The sequence below is a fragment of the Cupressus sempervirens genome, chromosome 3, assembly GCF_028749045.1.
Source record: "Cupressus sempervirens isolate cs-2001-9-10 chromosome 3, ASM2874904v1, whole genome shotgun sequence".
NCBI classification, from domain to species: Eukaryota; Viridiplantae; Streptophyta; class Pinopsida; order Cupressales; family Cupressaceae; genus Cupressus; species Cupressus sempervirens.
The window spans coordinates 780270402-780291710 of NC_143120.1; the positions used below are offsets into that span (position 1 = coordinate 780270402).

Consider the following 21309-nt stretch of genomic DNA (forward strand, 5'->3'; position numbering starts at 1 on the left):
AAGGGAATATTCATTAGATATAGTGAAACTACAAAAAGATACAGAATCTACATTCATGGGCAAAGGACAATTGAAATTAGCAGAGATGTAATATTTGACGAAGACACAGCTTTTACAATTTCTAGTAATATTGATGAATCTATTTCAGAAGATCAAACTACAGAAATTGAGAGGGAGGATGATTCTAACTTCTCTTCCATGTCTAATCATATAGAACCTCAAAACATCAACAATAACAATAAGAAGAGACCTCTTTAGGCTAGAAAAATGTTAGAAGAAAATCAAGTTGAACCAGATGAAGTAATTCAAGAAAGCAAAAGAACCAAGAATCAATCTTGTTATGTTGCATTACTATATGAATTCATAAAATCTGAACCTACTAATGTTAAAGAAGCACTTTCACATCAATCATGGAAGGAAGCAATGATTGAGGAATATAACTCTATATTGAAAAATGATGTATGGGATGTTGTACCTAGACCTAAAAGCAAATCAATTGTCTCTTTCAAAAGGTTGTTCAAGATTAAACATGCTTCAGATGGTAGTATCGAAAAATACAAGGCAAGATTTGTAGCCCAAGGCTTCTCTCAAAAAGAAGGTACTGATTATGAAGAAACCTTTGCCCTTGTTGCCAAGTACACTTCAGTCAGAACAATCCTAGCAATTGTAGCATCCAAAGAATGGAAAGTACATCAGAAGGATGTCAAAACAACATTTCTCAATGGTAAGATTGAAGAAGTTTACATTGAACAACCAGAAGGGTTCAATACTTATGACAACAAGATTCATGTTTGTAAATTTAAAAAAGCACTTTATGGAATCAAATAGGCTCCTAGAGCGTGGTATGAAGAATAGATAATCACCTATTGAAATTAGGATATGCCAAAAATGAAGCTGACCCAAATCTATACTTCAAAACTAAAGGTGATGATATGGTTATTCTTCTATTATAAGTTGATGATTTGCTAATTACAAGTGAGGAACATCTCATAAAGAAATGTAAGCAAGAACTCACTGCAGAATTTGAAATGAAAGACTTAGGGTTACTTCACTACCTTATGGGATTAGAAATCTGGCAACAGGAAAATTGTATTATACTAAACCAAGGAAAATATACAATTGATATCTTAACCAAATTTGGAATGATAGAATGTAAACCTATTGCTACTCCTATGGAAATAAATCTACGCAAACTAAAAGATTATATGAACGAATCTGAGGATGCTGATCCTACTTACTATAGACAAATTAATGAATCCTTGACGTATTTGGTCAATACTCGTCTGGACATATGCTATGCAACTCACACCTTAAGTCGGTTTATGTATGCTCCTAAGAAGATACATTTACATGCAACTAAATACATATTGAGATATTTGAAGGGTACTATTGGAATGGGAATCAAATATGACAAAGTCAACATTGAACTACTTGGATATTCAAATTATGATTGGGTTGGAAGCTCCATTGAGCGAAAGAGTACTTCAAGATATTGTTTCAATCTTAGATCTAGTATGATTTCTTGGTCTAGTCGAAAACAAACTTCTGTAGCATTGAGTTCCACCGAAGCTAAGTACATTGCATCTTCCTTGGGTGCTAGAGAAGCAGTATGGCTGCAAAAGTTGCTTTTAGATCTCTTCAAAAGACATTTGAAGCCAACTGTGATTTATTGTGATAATCAAAGTTGTATTACGCTTTCTTCTAATCCAATATTTCACAACCACTCCAAATATATTGAAATTCCATTTCATTACATCAGAGATATGGTGAATCAAAGAGTTATTCAATTGGAATGCATATGTACAAATGATCAAACAGCTGATATCCTTACCAAGCCTCTTGCTAAAGTGAAACTGAAATACTTCAAAGAAAAACTTGGTATGATTAATTGTAATGATAAATTTTTGAAATAAAATATTTAGTTCATTTGATTTTATGCCTCTATTGGTTACTTGGTAGTATTTGATATGTAATGAAAGGTGACAATCTTTCCTGGACATACTCATTTGTAGAAAATTATTTACAAGGTGACGATCTTGTAAATAATAAACCTATGATGAGCATCTCTAGACGTTGCTCAAGTGCAAGTAGAGATAATTTACTGATCATATTGTGTTGATTATATGATGATTCTCACTTAATTAATGTTTTACTTCTCCCTAGCTAAAGAGGGAGTGTTAATGTTTAGCATCAGAAGAAGCAAAACATGAATTAATTGATATACTAAAACTACTGTTGATTCCATAATCATAGAGATACATACATATATATACACACGTATGCACATACATATGCCTACATCTTGTAATGTTTCATGGATTATCAGCATTACTGAGATCATCAACAGACTTCATAATGATCGAGCACTTATGTTTATCATGCCTTGTTATCGGGTGGCAATTCTTATTGTGCCCTATTATTATTATCAAGTGTCAATTCTTATCGTGCCTTGTTATTGTTATCGGGCACTTATACAAAGTTGTTTGTTATTGATTAAACTAAACATGCCTCCAAAGAGGCACATCTCTGCGTGGCCCTTGGGCCACGTAGAGACATGACTCTTCAAAGTCATGTCCTTTTACCCTCATACATATGTGAATATGCTGCCACAAGGAAAGTATCAATCACACGGCATCCAAGTACCTGCAGTCAACAACAATATTATATAAGCATCACTTTCAATTATCACCATTGTTTCTTTTGTAATACAACACATCAGAGTTATAGGTGCTGTTGAAGGAGAAGGATAAGCAAATATATTATTGAGATCGTTGCCATAGAAAAGCAAAGATACTTTGCATTGTTCAAGTAAGATATTCTCTGCAAGCATTTATTTCTAATTGTTTTATCTATCAAAGATCCAAAATAATTAACAAGCTAATGTTAATAGACAAGTGGACAAATCCAATGCCCAAAGGAAGTGGCTTATAATATGGGACCATATTGTTGATAAGAAGCTCATTCAAGAGAAGACTTCGAGATGATCAAGTCAAGTTCAACATGGCCAATTATTTTGGAGCAGATTTTTAACAAGCACCATCTTTTGCGAGATTTATGACATCCTTTAACCACCTCTTTTTTAACTCCATAAGTCTAGTGGTTACTAAGCTTTGGCAAGTTGATCTTCTAGTGCAACAACCACACATGTATCAATTGGTATTCAAAATGTGGATACACATTCAAATTTCTTTCGTGAGTAATACAAGCCTATGACAACTAACACTAGGTGGATTTTTGACAATGCAACATTGTCCATCACACAATTCTTGATTTCATTTAAGCACATCTTGGTAATTCTATAAGCTTAGTGGTTATGCCAATTATTGAAAAGTCGATCTTTTGGTGCAACAATCACACTCGTAACAATTTTGTCCTTGGAAACACAAGTGAACAAGGTGTTAAAGAAGACAACTAGACCAATGACCTAGAAGTACAAAAGTGTTTAAGATCAAGGAAAAGCCAAATGAAAGTAACAAACTATGGGCAAAGGAGGACGTGGTGAGGAGCACACAACACCAAAGAAGGAACAATTGTGGTTATAATTTTGATGAAACACAAAATACAACCCAAGCAAACACAAGCATGGATGATGCCCAATCATAATCTTTCAAATTGTTGTGTTCTTTTATCTACATAATTTAGATCTTGTATCAAGGATGACCTCAATAGCATAGTGTTTGAACATTGATACTCCATTTTTGCATGGAATGCAGATGGGTATGGATGGTTGCACATTTTTTCTAATTTTGAGATACTTTGTGATGCACATCAAAGTTTTGCTAGAGGGGGTCACAAGGATACCAATAGGTGTAGATGTACAAATTTCAATAGCAAAGTCTCATAACAAACTAGGAAGTTGAGCTTTAAATTTGCAATGCATGACTGAAACATATTATATTATTAAAAAATATACAATTTATCAATTAAAAAGTGTTTGTTTAGAAAAAAATTAATTATTAATAAGATATTTATTACAAGAAGATAGTTAAAATCAATGTACAACAATCATAACAATCATTAAATCATATCCATTAACAAACAAGTTCACATAAAAACATTTAGTAGTACTCTTCAAATGTTTAGTGTCATGGTAGAAACACTTCATTGGTAAGATGACCAACAAGATTCAAACTAATTTAAATAGTAAAAAAAATAAAATCAATTCTTCATATAAATAGTAAGTATTTAACTACAAATAATTTTTTATATTAATTATAGATTTAAAAAATAAAGTTAGAATCAATAGAAACTATTCAAATAGAAACTATTCAAAGCATGTATTAAACCATATGCATTAAATTTAATGTTGTTAAGCCCATCATCCTATCTAATGTTTGCTTCTCTAGTATCAATTTCTAAATAAAATATGAAATATTTTTCGTATATTTAAAATTTTCAAAAAAAAAGTGTTACAAGAAAGTTTAAGTCAAGATTTGTAACACACACAAGTTCATATAAAGGCATTGTATAATAGCCTTTAATTTTTAATGTCATGGTAGAAACACTTTGTTGGTGAAAAACTCAAAATTCCTTAATTTAAGAAAAATATATTATGAAATAAAAATTATATGTGAATTGTAATTTCATCACTTCAAAATAATGTTTAAAAGATAATTGAATCCATTCATCAACTGCAAACAATAGTGAGCTTGTAACACTTAGTTCACATAAATTTTACAATGTTTCTATAGAAATACTTACAATATTTCAATTTCAAAAAAAAAAAACTTTCTTAAAAACTATTTAACAAAACTAAAATTTTGAAGAATATTGACTACTTAAATTTTGTAAATTAAAAACATTAATTTTAATACAATTTTATAGATACAAAAAAGATGTAAACCTTTATTTTTTATAATAATTTACACATTAAATATTTTCCAAACCTGAATTTCAAAGCAAAAAATAAATTTAAAAAATCATTAAAATCAAATATTTTTAAATAAAAAGTATAAACTTTATAAATAGACCTTAATGTAAAAATTCATTAATGCCTATTTCAAAATACTTGATTGTACGTTTTTAGAAAGTTTAAATTCAATCTCAAACTTTTATTACATTGGTTGGCTTTGTCAATAGAAAAGGTTATATGTCAAGCTCAAAAATCAAATCCAATCAACAAAGCATAAATACTTTTTAAACAAACATATTGGCCCCAATTTCATAAATCGATGAATTTGAATATTTTAAATGATATAAAATTAAAGATTAACCAATTAATTATTTTCAAATACATTCATTCATTGAACCATTAGTAAGTAGAAGGATATATACATACATCTAAGCTCATTCTATAAACCAATATGAATATTTTAAATTATATAAAATTAAAGATTAACCAATTAATTATTTCCAAATACATTCATTGAACCATTAATTAGTAGGACATATACATACATCTAAGTCGATCCTGTAAACCATGAAAGATGTTCAAAGACCACAATATTAAAACATAATATTAAGTGATGCTCATTTTAGAAGGGTGATATTAATATCCTCATTGTTGTTAGAATTGCAAGCCTTGTGATCACACCAATGATCCCTGGCAAATAAAACATTGAAACCAAACCCTCACATATTAATCTTCATTCAAAATTTGAAGCTCAACAATTATAAACCCAATAGTTATTGAACATCTCATTCATTTGTAACTATTTTTCCAAGCCCTAACATATTAATCCTCATTCAAAATTTGAAGCTCAACAATTATAAACCCAATAGTTATTGAACATCTCACTCATATGTAACTATTTTTCCTACATAGATAAAACAACCTAACCAAAGAAAAATAATTCAAGACTACAGACAAAATCTAAAAATAACTAATTTCTTAATAATTATATAATTTTTAAGATTTATCCAAATAAGCTAGTAATTGCTCCAAAGATTAATCTATTTTCGACAAACTTATATACCTCAATTAGTAATATGACAAAAAAATGATTCATAAAAACTTGGTACTTGCCCTAAGTTATGTGCTTAAAATGAAATTTTAAGAAAATATTTAGTCATTGGTTAAAGTCTAATTGAAAATATGGGTTCAAAAAACTGATTTGTTGGTATGACAAATTTTTAGAAAGGGTTTTAGATTCGTTGGTACACACACACACACAACCTAGAAGCATAAATTAAAATTAGAATGTCACAGTATCATAAAACCAAATTATTTAAACAACAAAAGCACAATAAATTTTAAACTTGTAATCATAGCATCATGAATCCTAATCATGCCATGACAAAATAACATATTTGCACACACACACAGATATATATATAGCCTAGAAGCATAAGTTAAAATGAGAATGTCATAGTATCATAAAACAAAATTATTTAAACAACAAAAGCACAATAAAATTTAAACTTGTAATCATAGCATCATGAATCCTAATCATACCATGACAAAATAACTTGTTTGCACACCACAAATGAGTGTTAGAAGCTAACATAAGTTACATTCACATCTTAGGGTTGTAGAACTCAAAAAATTATAAAAATATCTCCACATAAATAACTTAAATGTTGTTTGTTGGGCAAATTTTGCTCAGGTTCGCTCGAAATTCAATCTAGGTGACAATTCCGCTTGGTTTTGATCTGGGTTAGTGTTGGTTCAAACCATGTCCCCAAAAATCAAACCTTGCACCTATTGGTGTGGTATTCGACGCAAACCACGTACTAGTTTGAACCAATACACAATCCAGAGGGCAAAGTGGCAAGCAAGGGTAACTAAGAGAAAATATAATCCCAATAGGTATTCGGCCTATCTTTTTTTCAAAGAATATATAAAAAATTATTTATTTTTTTCATGTCGGTTGACATGGTGTATCCTTGTCAATATTTTTCTTCCAAACTTCAAATAACTAAATTTAAAATATATTAAATCAAATTTAAATAATTATTATTAGGATAAGATGATTCAATATACCTTTTTGTTTGAAAGATGTTAAATGAGAAAAAATCTTCCATAAAGAAGACTTGAAGCAAAAAAAAAAAACCTTTACTTTGATTTATTCTCTTTTCTTTGTTTTAATGAAAAAGTTGTGTACAAAGAAAGCTTCTAAAATTAGTTGTAAATGTGTTGAATCCAAGTGCTTTAGCAACTGCTTCATTTTCCATGAAAACTCTATAAATGCAAACTGTTGTGAAAGAGCTTGGTGTGAGACAGAGAAAGAAGTGTTTTGAAGAGCCGTGTTAGGCTCGATTTCGAACCCGATTACCTCTTGGAGAGCATCGACTCTAGATATTGTACTATAACTATTTATTTGTATACTACAATTGGATATGGCTTAGGAGTCGTGGGTTTTCTCCCAAAAGGATCTTCTCGTGTATATCTATTGTTATGAGTTTACTTGCTTAAATCTAATTTCATAATGTATTCATCTAGTTTGCAACAACTTAAGGGTTTGAAGACATTTTTCAGTACTCTCTCTCTCATAAGAGTTAACATTTGGAAGCATTTCCACGATTTGATTTCCTTACAACTGGTATTAGAGCCTGGCCAACTTTGACATTGTTACTGATTTGACGGGTTTTTTTTTTGTGATGATCTAGTTTCAATGGGAGTTTTGGCGAGAAATTTTCATAAAATTATTGTAGGTCAGATATGGCCAGCACATCAAGCAGTAGAGGGATAATTTTAATGGTAGCAATTTTAAGTAATGAAAACTCAAAATGGAGGACATGCTTGTAGATAAAGATTTGTGTTGAGGTTTCTTCACCAAAACCCTAAACTACATCGTAGGATGATTGGGATAAAATGAATTGAAAAACCAAGGGCTCAATAAGATTTTATTTCTGTAATTCAAGGCTCCTCAATGTCCATTAAGAGAAGAGTGCAGCTAATCCTTGGAAAAAGCTTGGTGATATTTATCAAGGGAAATCCTTGGTAAATAAATTATTCCTGACAAAGAATTTGTATTCTTCAAGAATAGACAAAGGAGGTTTTGTTGTTGATCACTTGAATGCATTTAATATAATAGTTAATTGAACTTTGTTGGTGATAAGATTGATGATCAACATAAATGCATGCATTTGTTATGTTCTTTGTCGAACTCATGGGATCATCTTGTTATAGTTATTGGAAGCAAAACAAACATGTTTCAAATTTCAAGATGTGGTTGGTTAGTTGTTATTTGAAGAGATAAGAAAATCTTCTAGAATGAGGAATGACACCCTAGTGGCTCGTATTAGAAAAATAGAAAAATGCAAGGAAAAGGACAAGAAAGGTAAATTCAAATCTTCTGAAAGATCAAAATCCCCTGGTAAAAAGTCCAAGGAAAAGTGTTGAAACTGTGACAAACCTAGTCATCTCCAAAAAGAGTGCGAGGAGAGCAAAAAGAAAGGTAAAAGGGATTTTTTTTTCAACTAGGAAAAATTCTCTCAAGGTGTAGTTGTTTTTGCCGCAACTTTGGCAACACATGCATCAAAAGAATGTGTGGATGATACATTTAGGGGCTTCCTTTCGCATGACATCTCATAGATATTGATTTCCGAAGTCTGAAGAGTTTGATGGCGGAAAGGCTTATCTCGGTGATAACTCTCACCTGAATATTAGCGATCACGATAGAATCAAGAGTAGATTCCTTGATGGTAGAGTGAAGGGAATAAATGGTGTGTTGCATATCCCTAGTTTGGAACAAAACCTACCTTCATTTAGCAAGCTTGGTGATTTGGGTGTGTCTATTAGTTCTCGAGTCTTGTATGCAAGATAACAAGAGGCTCTATGGTGCTTGCTAAGGGTGTTATGATTGGCACCTTGTGCAAGCTAGATGCATGAATGATTTAGTGCAATAGTTCTTCTGTGAAGTCCAAGAAAAGAGCCTTGGATTCTTCATCCTCACCAAGAGATCAAGAAAAGAAGATGACTATTATCTCTACATCTGATGGTTGTGATTTCTAGGTACCTAAGGGTGCAAATACTTTGGAGATTAAGCTCCTTGTTGAGAAGACAATGTTATGGCACTAAGAACTTGGTCACATTGGTGAGAAGGGTCTTAGAGACCCGATAGATAAGAGCCTTGTTAAAGGCCTTGATGATTATAATGTGAAGTTTGACTTCTGTGAACATTGTATTTACAATTAACATCATCATGTTTTGTTTTACTCCAGTTCTGATAAGTCTTCTAGGGTTTTAGATTATATTCATTCAGATGTGTTTGGTTCAATTAACATTCCTTCAATATCTATATCTTGAATGAATATAATCCAAAATGTTGAATGTTCCTTTGGTTTAGTTATTGTTCCTTTGACATCAAGATATGAGTTGTCCTTCGGATTTCTAAGACCAAAATCTAACTATTGTGCATACTACAAATATGAAAATGGTCACATTCTTATCATAGTCCTATATGTAAATCATACATTGTTTATTGGGAATGCTAAAAGAATGATTTTAGATTTGAAGTCTCAGATAGCAACACAGTTTGAAATGAAAGATCTGGGTGCAACTAGATATATTCTTTAGAATGATAGAGCTACCAAAAACCTTTGGATGAGCCAGAAGATACATGTTAGCTCTGTGTTGGAGAAATTCAACATGACAACTTGCAAGCAATTAGTTATTCAAATCTTACATCGAACAAAGCATTTTAAGGAGTTAAAGGGATTTTATTTTTTCTCCTAAAGTAGCAAAACTTTCTAAGGCTATAGCATTTGAATCATGTTTTCAAGTTTCTTTTATAACCACTTTACAAAAACCTCTCACAACACTACACAACAAATTTTGACCCCCTTTCAAAGCTTTTAAGTCCTTACAATCAAGTTCAAAGTTTTTCATACCACCCAACCAAAATCAAAAAATTCAATATCTTGATAACCAAACTTGATCTTGCTATGAAACTTTCCCTTCATCCTTATATATCCAAAATAAACCTCCTGAGATGTTATTATGTTGAAAAAGAAAGACTTGCATAAAATAGTAACCCTGCCCAAATTAACCCTTATTAAAAATCAATTCTAGAACATTTTTTGCTAATGCATGATAGTCATTACACCCTTAACGTTGATATATTAATATTCCATGCAAATTAACAAATCTCCAACAATCTCTTAAAAAAAAGACATCATCTACACTAAAGATTATGAGAAAATATCATCAAGATTACTCCAAGGTTCCTTCAAAAGGTGTAATTAACTCAATAGGAAAGATGTGATATGTTATTAATAAAAAGTAGGTGGGGTTGGACGGTTGACAGAGAATGGCGAGTAGAGAGCAGAGCTGAAGGTTTAAGCAACACAATAAATTTCTGTATTCAAGGCATTATAGGAGATTATGGCCTCTCAATGCCCGATTATTGAAAGGTTTCACGAAAGAGCATCATGGGTCAACAAGAATCTAGCATCAAGCCAGCTATAGATCTAGTTTTGAGGTCCAAACCTTACAGCAACCAAACCGAGGAAAAGAGATGCACACGCATAAATGGCTTCAACAATCTATTGTATGGGGCAAGGTCTAACTTTAGTAACATTGAGTAAAAGTTTTGGCGTCACAAGAATAATGTACAAGATACGACTTCAAGTCCTCCCGTAAATTCTAGTTTTGATCATTCACTTGTTAGCATAGTCTTGGTGGAAAACAATAAATGGAGTTAGAATATTAGTTTTATGAATGAACATGCCTTTTTTTGTGAAATGGGAGGACTTTTGATCGGTATAGGCTAATATAAAGGATTTGTGTATCAAAACCCTAAGCTAGGGATGTCAAGTTATATCAGTCTCAGATTGTTTCATTTTTTATTATCTGCTCAGCTCTATCTACTAAAACTTGGGTTTTGGATAATCGTCCTCTCTTCATAGATGAGGTCTTGTGGTTGTAGATTGGTGTCCTAACTTTGACACCCAAAGAGTTAAGATTGATGTTGTCCAAGTTTGGCTCAAATTTCCTAATATACCTTATGAATACCTTGAACTGGTTACTATGAAGCTCAATGTGGAAAAAGTGGGTAACTTTGAAAGTTTGAAGAAAAGGTAAATAAAAAGGATCTTACGACTTACTCTAGGATGTTGGTTGAATACCAAGAGGTGCAACCAATCCCAAATGTCATAGAAATTAGATCTCAAGAAGGAATACAACTAAAAATAATAGTTGTGGACCACCAAAATGATGCAAATCAGGATCAATCCTTCGAAGGGGAAAACAACAAAGGTAAAGGTTTAGATAAGTGAAGTTGTAGGTGATTTTGTGCTAAACCTAATAGAGGAACTAATGAAAAGATGGTGGATTCTTCCCTAGAGCTTCTCTTCCTTGGCGAAGGACTTAGTGTCAGGACATGGACTCCTTGATCTGCAAGAGAATAGAACTTAGAAGACTAAAATTGATAGTTTATTCTATTCTTATGACCAACAAGGATGCTTGCAGGGCACACATCATATTTAGTCCTAGGAGCCGAAAGAAAAGAGTAACAAAGATAGAGAGAAAATTTCTGTGGAGATTCCCCAACAATGGGCATCCATAGCTAATAATCAGACAAATACACCGGCTCATGTTGGTTGCTTCTTGAATAGACATGATCAAGTTTTGGAAAAGTTGATCCAATCAGCACGGTGGCTCTAGCCTTTGTAGAAGGAGTAAGTTTGATTGACATAGTGGAAATAAAATATCATTGGGGTAATAAGAAGGGAAATTATGATGAAAATTAGCCCATTGCGTTTTACAAAGACATTCAAATTTCACCTATCAGGATTTTGGAATCATCCTTTAAAGGTGTACATGGCAGTAGTGTCCATCCATCCTGTACATATTTTGGTAATGAATCCCACTCATTCCTTGCTTGTCGGAGTTCATCTACAATATATGTTACCATAGCATCAGGTGTGTGTGCTGGAGTTTCTTCTCTGAATGTAGCACGTGTGGGTCTGTCAGTTGTTCCAGACTGCGTCCTATGTTGTGATCCTGCTATGCTCCTGTCATCCTAGTCATTATTATGATTATTTCTCCTATTTTCGCCAATCAAATGTTGCATCATAACCATCATTGCCTGTGTACTTGCCTCTATTGACTATAGAAGCCTCTCGTGTAGCTATAAAGTCTCATCATCTCGCACACTTCTGGATGGGCTTTGAGAATGTCTCTCAGCCATATTCTCAGTTATGTTGGTTCTTTTGTAAACTAAATTAAATGGTGGCTGGGTAATCCTATCAGGCTGGCAAGAAACCGCTCTGATACCACTGTAATGACCCTTTCCAATAGGCCACTAAATAAAACCAAAAATTTAATACACTGCTGAAAGTATATTGCTGAATAAAAGAAATAATAGTGCCAATGTATTCATTCAATGAAAACCAAATATTTTTACAAATGATATGGCAATTTTCAGCACTAAAACATTATGACATGGCACATTACAGAGAAACACTAACTGGCTGTATACAATTGAGAACTTGTTGCAACTACAGATTGAAATGAAGAACTTGGATTGATCAAATGGTGGAGATTGAATGCTGAAGAAGATATGATGAAAGTGCAACTCCAACTAAAACTCCACACCAGCAATTAAGCACAAGTGAAAGGACTGAAATATCCTTCCCACAGCTGCACTAATTCAGGTGATCTTTCACACCCTCAAAATTGCGTACCAATTGAGAGTTTTCGTTCTCAATGGCCAATTGTGACTACTTGCAGAAACCCTAGGCTCCACAACGCACATAAGAAAAAATCAACAATAAATCTCGATGATAGGCAATGAGCCCTCAATATGCCTATTTATTCTTTTTTAATTGATAACTTTATAATTAACTCCTCCAAAAAAAATGGGACATTACAAAAAATATGGATCAAGGAGACTTATAAGGATATTTTTCCTGAAAAGTGCAAACTTGACAATGAGTTGGGTAATCTACATTCCAAGGTCACTGAGCATGGTATGAGGAAACTTGAACATTATAAGGAAAAAACTTCTTTTTTTTAAATCATGATTTTGTCTAAACAAGAAATTAATTGGTGACAAAAGTCTAGAGATACTTGATTGGTTGCTAGGGATTGCAACATTATGTTCTTCCATAATTTGGTTAAAGCTAAATGCTTTTGGAACAAATTTTTTTCTATCAACGCTTCCACAAGAGTTTCCTTGACGTCCCAAAAAGATATCAATCTTGAAGCAATAAGGTAATTCCACAATATCTTTAAATCAAACCCCTCTTTTCATGGTATGAACAATGATATTTTGGATGTAATCCCTAAAGTAGTTAAAGTAGATCATAGTGGCGTGCTTTATACCACTATCAAGATGGAGGAAGTTAAAAATGCTTTGCTTAGCACTGGGGGGGGGGGCAAGGCTTGATGGTTTTCCAACACTTCTGGGAGATTGCAGCCAAGGATATTTGGGAGGTCTTTGAAGAATCCAAGGTAGGTTTCTTCATGTATGAAGATTTATATAACACCTTAATAGCCCTTATCCCTAAGAAGGAAAAAAGGATATCTTTTGAGCATTACAAACCTAATTCATTGTGTAATACAATATATAAGATCATTGCAAAAGTGATGGATAATAGGTTGAAAGTTATTCTACCCCTCATCATCTCAAAAGAAAAAAGTGGCTTCTCTTCTAATAGGTCCATTTGTGAGGGTGTTATTGTGGCCCTTGATGCTATGCACACAATTAAATTGGCTAAGATTATATTAAATTATGATAAAGTTGGATAGCAGGAAGGCATGGGATGTGGTGAATAGGGAATTTCTAGAAAAGGTTTTGGAAAGATTCGAGTTTTATAAGGAATAGATTAAGTGCATCAATAGCTGTATTTTCTCTCTGAAATTTTCGATTTCGGTGAATGGTAGTCTATAAGCTTTTTTTAAATCTATTAAAGATTTGTGGCAAGGGAATCATTTATTCGCATTCTTGTTCACTATAATGGTTGAGGCACTTGGGAGATTCATTTATAAGGAGAAAGTTGAGGGAAAATGGAAAGGTATTCGCATTGTGGATTGTGAGGATTACCTCACACATCTACAATTTCTTGATGACACATATCGTGTTGGAGAAGCAACTCTTGAGTGAAGCAAGATCTATTAGACAATTGTTGGACAAATATAGTCAAGCCCTAAGGCAACCCATTAACTGAAAAAAATCGGAAGTTTATTTCTTTAACACCACTCAACATACAAAGAGACATTAGTCATATTTTGCACATGAGAGTTGGTGCTCTACCCAACAAGTATCTAGGTTACCCGTTATTTGAAGGGAAATCCAAAGCGAATTTATTGTAGAGATTGGTGGATAGTTGTTTTAAAAGGATGGAACGATGGAAAAGCAAATGTCTCACCTCAACAAAGAGAAATACGTTACTCAAATCAATGATCTCAACCATTTCAGTTTCTCTATGAGTTGTCATGAGGAGAGGCGGCCATTACTGGGCTGTAATAAAATCTGCAAATCTAAACAAGGGAGAGCAAGCTCAAGAAATTGGAGTTTAATGAATGAGGCCTTGGGGGAAATGTTAGTATAGATGATTTATAACAATCCAAGTTTGTTGTGGGTACAACTTCATGCAAGATGTATTGATCCTCTCGTGGACAACCAAATATTAACCATTTGAGACCCCCGCCCCCACCAAGGGGCTCGGACGTATGGAATTTCATATTGGATTGCAGATCCTTAATCACCAATGACTTAACTTGGCAGATTCGGGATGGGAACTTGGCAAACTTTTTGTTGGATTCTTGGGATGGGTATCTGACTATTGACAAGGATCAAAAGTTAAGAGAGATCATAACTTATTTGGAACAATAATGGGATTGAAGGTGGCAGACTATTTGGAAAAAGTATATACCCCTATGCTATAAAGTGGAGGTGGAAAACTTTAGAACGTGTTCCTCTAAATGAACATCAAAACAAAGCAATGCAATAAGCCTTTGCCAACAAGAAGATACTTTAAATGACAAAGATGATAAACTAGTTTGGTGACCAACAAAGAGTGGTGTATATTCAGAAAATATTGGATTTCATATTCTTAAAAATGAAGTTGTTGATGATGGTTGGCCTGTCAAGTTATTTTCAGGAAAAAAAAATTCTTCCAAAGGTCACTTCATTTGCATGGTTGGCCACCAAAAATATAGTCCTAGCAAATGACAAGCACTAGATATTAGGGGTTCACGGTCCCTCTAGATGTTGTACGTACAAGGATGAATGACAAGATGTTTGCCACTTATTACTCAACTATTAGATTGCTTTGGTTGTGTGGCAAGGGTTCAAAAGAAGCTTGGTTGGCATGGTGAATTACCAAGATCTATAAAGAATCACTTTGCCAGATGTACCCCTCTCATTTTTCTCTAGCATCTAGCCAATTTTCCCTTCAATCATCAATTAGGAGATCAGGAAGGAGTCCAACAAGCTCATTTTTAAGGACAAGAAGGAATCCTTGGATAGAATTCGATTAAGAATTGGTAATGTTATTGAAGAAACAGTGAATGCAACTACACAAAACACTCCCCAAAATGTGGTCTTCTCAAACAAAAATAAGATGTGGCAATCAGCTTGCCCAAGTTTAATATATAGAGTTTGCAGCCAGATGGCAAGTGGGTGAAAGAAGTTGGATAGGGAAAATGTTAAATGGCTTAACTCTTCCCCAAGCGGGGTGAAATTAAATTTTGATGGAGCAATGATGAAAGATGGTGGTAAGACGAGAAAGTTTCGTCATAAAGGATTGCAATGGTGACACACTAGCATTTGGGGTTGTTAGATTTGCCCGCATCACTAGCAATCTAGCTGAGGGGATGGTACCTTTAGCGGCTTTGAGATTTTGTAAAGCATTGGGATTTTTCAACATTTATCTGGAAGTTGACTCGATGATTATGATTGATACCATTCAAAAGGATCCCATATTTGCTTCGCACTTGCAGACAGTAGTGGCTAAGGTTATACGATTACTATAACAATTGGACTTTCTCATGTGAATCGGAAGATGAGTTCAAATTTCAAGATTTTATTAATAATGGTCATATTATTTCTGATTTGTAAATAAATATATAAAGTCAAAAAGTATTAGTCAACGAGGTGGAGGGGTGATTACGAGAGTGTGGCAGATAGGTCATCATGGAACCCTTTACAATGATGTGGTAAGGTAATCAAACCAATGGAATGACCATGTGGTTGAAAAGATAGGAGGCATTTTGTTTTTAACAAGTTACTAGATAATCATCACAAATCTTTCAAAAAGGTAATTCAATGGCATGTGGATTTAATGTGAGAATTTTTGCTTGCTTCAAATGTCTTTTCAGTGAATGGCAATTACAAGTGAACTTACATGTAGCAAATGTTGTTTCAATGAGTAAGACATGACTCTCTTTATATAGCAAGGCTCTTCAACATTTGGCATGAGATATCAATTGAAGTGCAATGTAAGCTAATTTCACACAAGAGACTAAATTGCAACCAAACTCCCTCTCGGGCCTTGTCTCAAAGCAACAAATGAAAGGTCTTTTAAAGATCAAATAGTAGAGCATGGTGAATGTTGTGTTAGAAGATCTAGGGATCAAATTCAAAGACCATTGGCGGATAAATTTGAATATCAATATTGCTTCTATGGTTTTGGCATGTGGATTGAAATTGGAGGACAAGGTGATTTGGTTAGTGAACCCTTTATTTCAATATGAAATATTGTTAGGGATGGACTCAATTGTGAATGGGTTGTTTCAAGAAGAAGAACAGATATCTCTAAATGTTTTAAAGACTTGAATGTTGCGCACCAATGCATATACATGTGCAAGTAAGAACCAAAGTTAAATTCGTAATAATGGCATTCGACCATACCAGTGAAGCCTTACAATCAATAAGTAACTAGTAATTTGGTCTATGATCAAGCAAAACAAAGATGCCTTTACAATTGCTTTTACCCAACTAAACTACTCAAAACAAATTATGAGTATCTAATATCAAATAAGGAATATAGATTTCACTACAATACTCCAAAATACTACAAGTATTCACCATTTTCAAGATAACAATGAATATAGACCAAATTTGCTTGTATATGTGCAACAATTCTCTAATAATATCCTTTACAAATAATGAGAGCAAACCTTCATATAGGGAGCCCTATTACAATGACTAGCTCAAGTTTAAATCTAAATCAATACCCCAAGTTAATCCACTAGAGGCCTAATTAGGGTTTATACATCCCTTGGTTGTATGTATTGAGTACCTACCCAATTACAAAAGAGCACCACCATGGGAGGCCAATCAAAATTAAAATGCTTTTTATGGGCCAACAAGATATAGGTTAAGTATAACCACTAGATGAAGCACAACAAAAAATAAGCCAAAGAAGATAAGTTAGATAGAAGCTTGTAGAAAAGGACCTAACTAATAGGTCGATAGAAAAATTATTTTACTATTAGGAGGCCATAAGAGAGAGAGGTTTCATAGAAACCCTTTACAAGTTGGTGCTAAATGGGCCAATCAAAATGAAGCACCTACTCATTAACCAAGTAAAAAAATTGTAGTCACATGGGCCAACACCAATTCATCATATAGGAATGTGCTCCCTTTATCCTTTTCTTTCCTTGCATATTCAACGAACATGGACATTATCTCATTGAACTCCTCCATGGGGACACTTGGCACCAATCTGAGCTTATACTAATGATATTCAAAATCCCTTATACAAGTGCCACTTGTCTTCTTCGAGTCAACTGCATTACAAATAGCCATGAAATTTTCAAAAATTGAAGTTGTTTTCAAATGCTCAAACATCAATGGGCTGACCTTCATGAAGAAAGTGCCCTTCACATTGTCATGCAATTGTTCAATACCTATCCTTTGATGTCTTCCATCTTCAAGTGAAACATATTTCTCACATAATCAAGCATATCATTCTTGACCTCCAAAAAAGAATCCTTCATAGCCAAACAATTGAATCAACTTGTTTGGGCACATTGCCCCTATGAACTAATGCTTGATATCGTGCTAGAAAATCAACATTTTGTCACTTCTTCAACACTTACTTCTTTACCAATATATGTTAGGGCACTTTCATGATAATTTGCAATAGTGAAAGAGTCATTTTAAGAAATGGAAGAGAATCTTCAAATTCCTTCAATATGGCTTGTACATATTCGTGAAGAAAAAGCATTCTATCATAAGTCTTGCCAAACTTCACCATGAAATTGTTTTCTTCCTTAAATATTGATTGCACTCATTTCTTTGGCTCTTGCCATGTCCGCCCTATCCCTTCTAATGCATCCATCAATCCACTAGAAAATGTGCTAAGAGGAACAAATGTTTAATTGGCCTACTAAAATGAATTCATCAATACTCTAAAATATGACTTTAACCATTTGTTCTTCTCTTTGTAGCTCTTTTTCTTTCCAACTTCCATATTGGTCCTTTCCTCTGAAGCTTGAAATATACATGTGATTCTTCTACCTCTTGACTCTATGTGACATGTCTCAACCCAAGTTCTTTGATGTCAAGTCTCGTGGAAGCATCTCTCCTCTAGCCTTCCAAAATTTTGATTTTGTAAGTGGGGCAATATGGGTACCTAAGTTATCCTTATGATTGTACAACCTTTGGGTTGGTATCTTATGTGTTTTATTGTCATTTCTCTTCACAATTACTTCTATGATCTCAATTGGTTGTGCAATTGTTGTTTGCCTTTTCTCAAGCCTTTCTAACTACCATGAAGTTGCAATAACTTATCCAAACTTATCCTCCAAGTTTTCTTCTTCAAGATTTTGTTTATATACCTCCAATTTGACATGATCATTCACTTCTCACCCCGAAGGTGAACTTCATCATCGTTTGATATTGCCTCTATGTCAATAACCTCATTTTGCTCATTGTGATGCCCTTGATTTTCTTAAGGAGAGTTTATTTCTTATTAACTAGGATCCCAAAAAACATAGTGATAACTTTTATTTGCCTCTAAATCAACTATAGCTTGGTGTTGCAACTCATTCTCTACTATAGAAGTTGTGTGTGTTTTCATTGAAGATGTACCACCTACCTCGAACTTTTGTTTCTCTAAAGGGGGTTTCTTTCCCATGCCCTCTTTTCTTTTCTTCCATTTGGCTTGTGAGGCCTTCCCACTATCTCTCTTACTATTTGGCTTTCCATCTTGGTAAATATTTCTTATGCCTGCTCACTTGATTCTTTCTTAGGCTCTTATCCATCTTTCATCAAATTATATGTTAAAGGCAATCCTCTTGCTTGTAGCTTTGACGCATGCTTGTTCAACCAAGCTTCAATGGATGTTTTGACTACCATCATGATTGCATCAAAACTAACCTCATCATCGTCCATAAAATCTACAAGTAGGATATAATATTTCTTTGTTGTTCATAGTCTAGATGAAGGCATTACATGTCATCTTTAACTTGACCCAAGATTTAGAACCACTTGTTAGCTCTCAAAAATGCCACTAACATCCGAGAGAACGACATCTTCTTTATCTCATAATCGTTAGTAGCGTTTTCTCAAAGATCTTCAATGTGTGTTGAGTGCTTATAATTAATCCCATAACATCTATTTACTTGATTGTAAGGATAAAAATGAGACCTACCATTACATATACCCCAAGAATAATGTTCAAATTATTTCTCTATTGTCTCAGCCACCAAAAGGAATGAACATTTTTCATTGTCAAGATCAAACGAAAAGATTATCTTACATTTATCATTGCACTTTTGGACTTTGAGAATAATCTTCTTCTAGATGAATGTTAAATTGAATGTAAACTTCAAAAAGATTAAAAATTAACACCATTATGATCAAATTTGTGTGCATATGCATAAAAGTTGTGCCCCCTTTCATTGCAAACAAGGCCCTATATATGAGATATGTGGCTTTTTATTAAAGGAATTGACATGTATATTAAATTTGTGCCCTATTAAGATTAAATGTATGCCCTTCAATTGGCAACACAACCTCATATTGAATTTGTGGTTGTTCATATTTGAATTTGTGGCCATCATTTAATGTCACTTCTTATCCTCAATCAACCTTGTTGATATTTTCAACTTCGTTGTTCTCATGGGGTCAATGCTTTAATTAGAGCCTTGTGCTTTATTGGGTACATCATGCTTTCAAAAGTTCAAACCCAATTGGGCAAATTTATTCATTTGAAGATTTTGTCTTTATTAGGCTCGAAATAACCCCTTTTTGTGTTTCTAACTTTGACATTTAATTGGCCCCTTCTATTTGAAAGATCATGTACACTAAAATTTCATAGTAATATTGGGCATATTTAACTCATGAAATATTGTAATTGCCAAGTTAATTGAACGAGATCATACCATTCTTTAGTAAATTCGGAGGATCAAAGACCATCAGGCAAGTTATCATAAGATTTTTTCGGAGCTTAAGGCCTTATGTGGCAAAATTCAGTAATGGATAATCCAAATCCTTATGAACACCATAGGATTTTCACAAATTCAAGGATCAATTCACAAAACATATAACCATGAAAATCAAAAGTATTACCTAATTGGGCAACTTTAGCTTCATCCTATGCGCAAATTTGAAATCCCTACGACTTCCAAGTGTTCCCATTACTCAATGTCTTGGTAATCATCACTCTTAAACATAGTCCTTCATTCATCAAACTCATAGTATTTTGATGATTATTGTTAAGATTTTTGAACTCGAAATGGGTAACTTCTGAAAAACAGTGGAATGTAAGTTTGGCCCCAATCTCACATACTTCATGGCTTTGATGCCTCTTATTTGATTACATCAAATTTTAATCCTACAACTTTCACCTGATCAACTTCAATCTCATTAACTTATCATCATTTAATAGATTCTGATTCTAAAATCATAGGAAACTTTTTTATTTGACCTTATCAACTACTTCATGAGTAGCTTAATATTGTAACATCCTCACTTCAATAAGATTTAATAGTAATTAATTAAATAATATGATTATATTACAAGTAAATAATAATATAATCTATACAAACTATAGTTATATGTCGATGTATTAATAAAAATATCATGCATTATATAATAAAAAATATTATATTACTAATGTATTAATCATAAATAATAATAATAATAAAATTAAAATATCAATTAATAAATGAGATACAAAATAATCTCATATAAAGAAAGAATAGCTTAAAAATAGATCAATAAGAATATAAGCAAACAATATTATAAATAACTTTATAGTGACTAGTAATACTTAACTAATGAAATATAATAGAATATTAAATAAGTTAAATAATAATGATCTATTATAGATATAACATAATTAATAAAACAATTCAGAAGGGCATGCATGTTAGATTAATAGATATATAAAAGGAAGGGGAAAAGGGGGGAAGATGTGTTGAATAATCATGGATATTTTAATCCTTCTACAAAATTCAAAAGATCG

At 33.0% G+C, this 21309-nt stretch overlaps 1 protein-coding gene across 13 annotated transcripts in view; it reads right to left on the reverse strand.

Moving 5' to 3' along the window:
• Positions 1–2195: 2195 nt before the first annotated feature.
• The window catches only part of MIS12 (minichromosome instability 12 (mis12)-like protein), a 161538-nt gene continuing 142424 nt past the window's right edge, over positions 2196–21309 (reverse strand). For 9 of the 13 annotated variants that reach the window (XR_016362696.1, XR_016362701.1, XR_016362695.1 and 6 more), the window contains one exon: positions 5290–5542. The gene's annotated coding sequence lies outside the window, so the exon portion shown is untranslated. Of the gene's footprint in view, positions 2644–5289; positions 5543–21309 lie in introns of those variants that run through there. The other 4 variants (XR_016362697.1, XR_016362700.1, XM_089821893.1 and 1 more) reach the window with 2 other exon arrangements.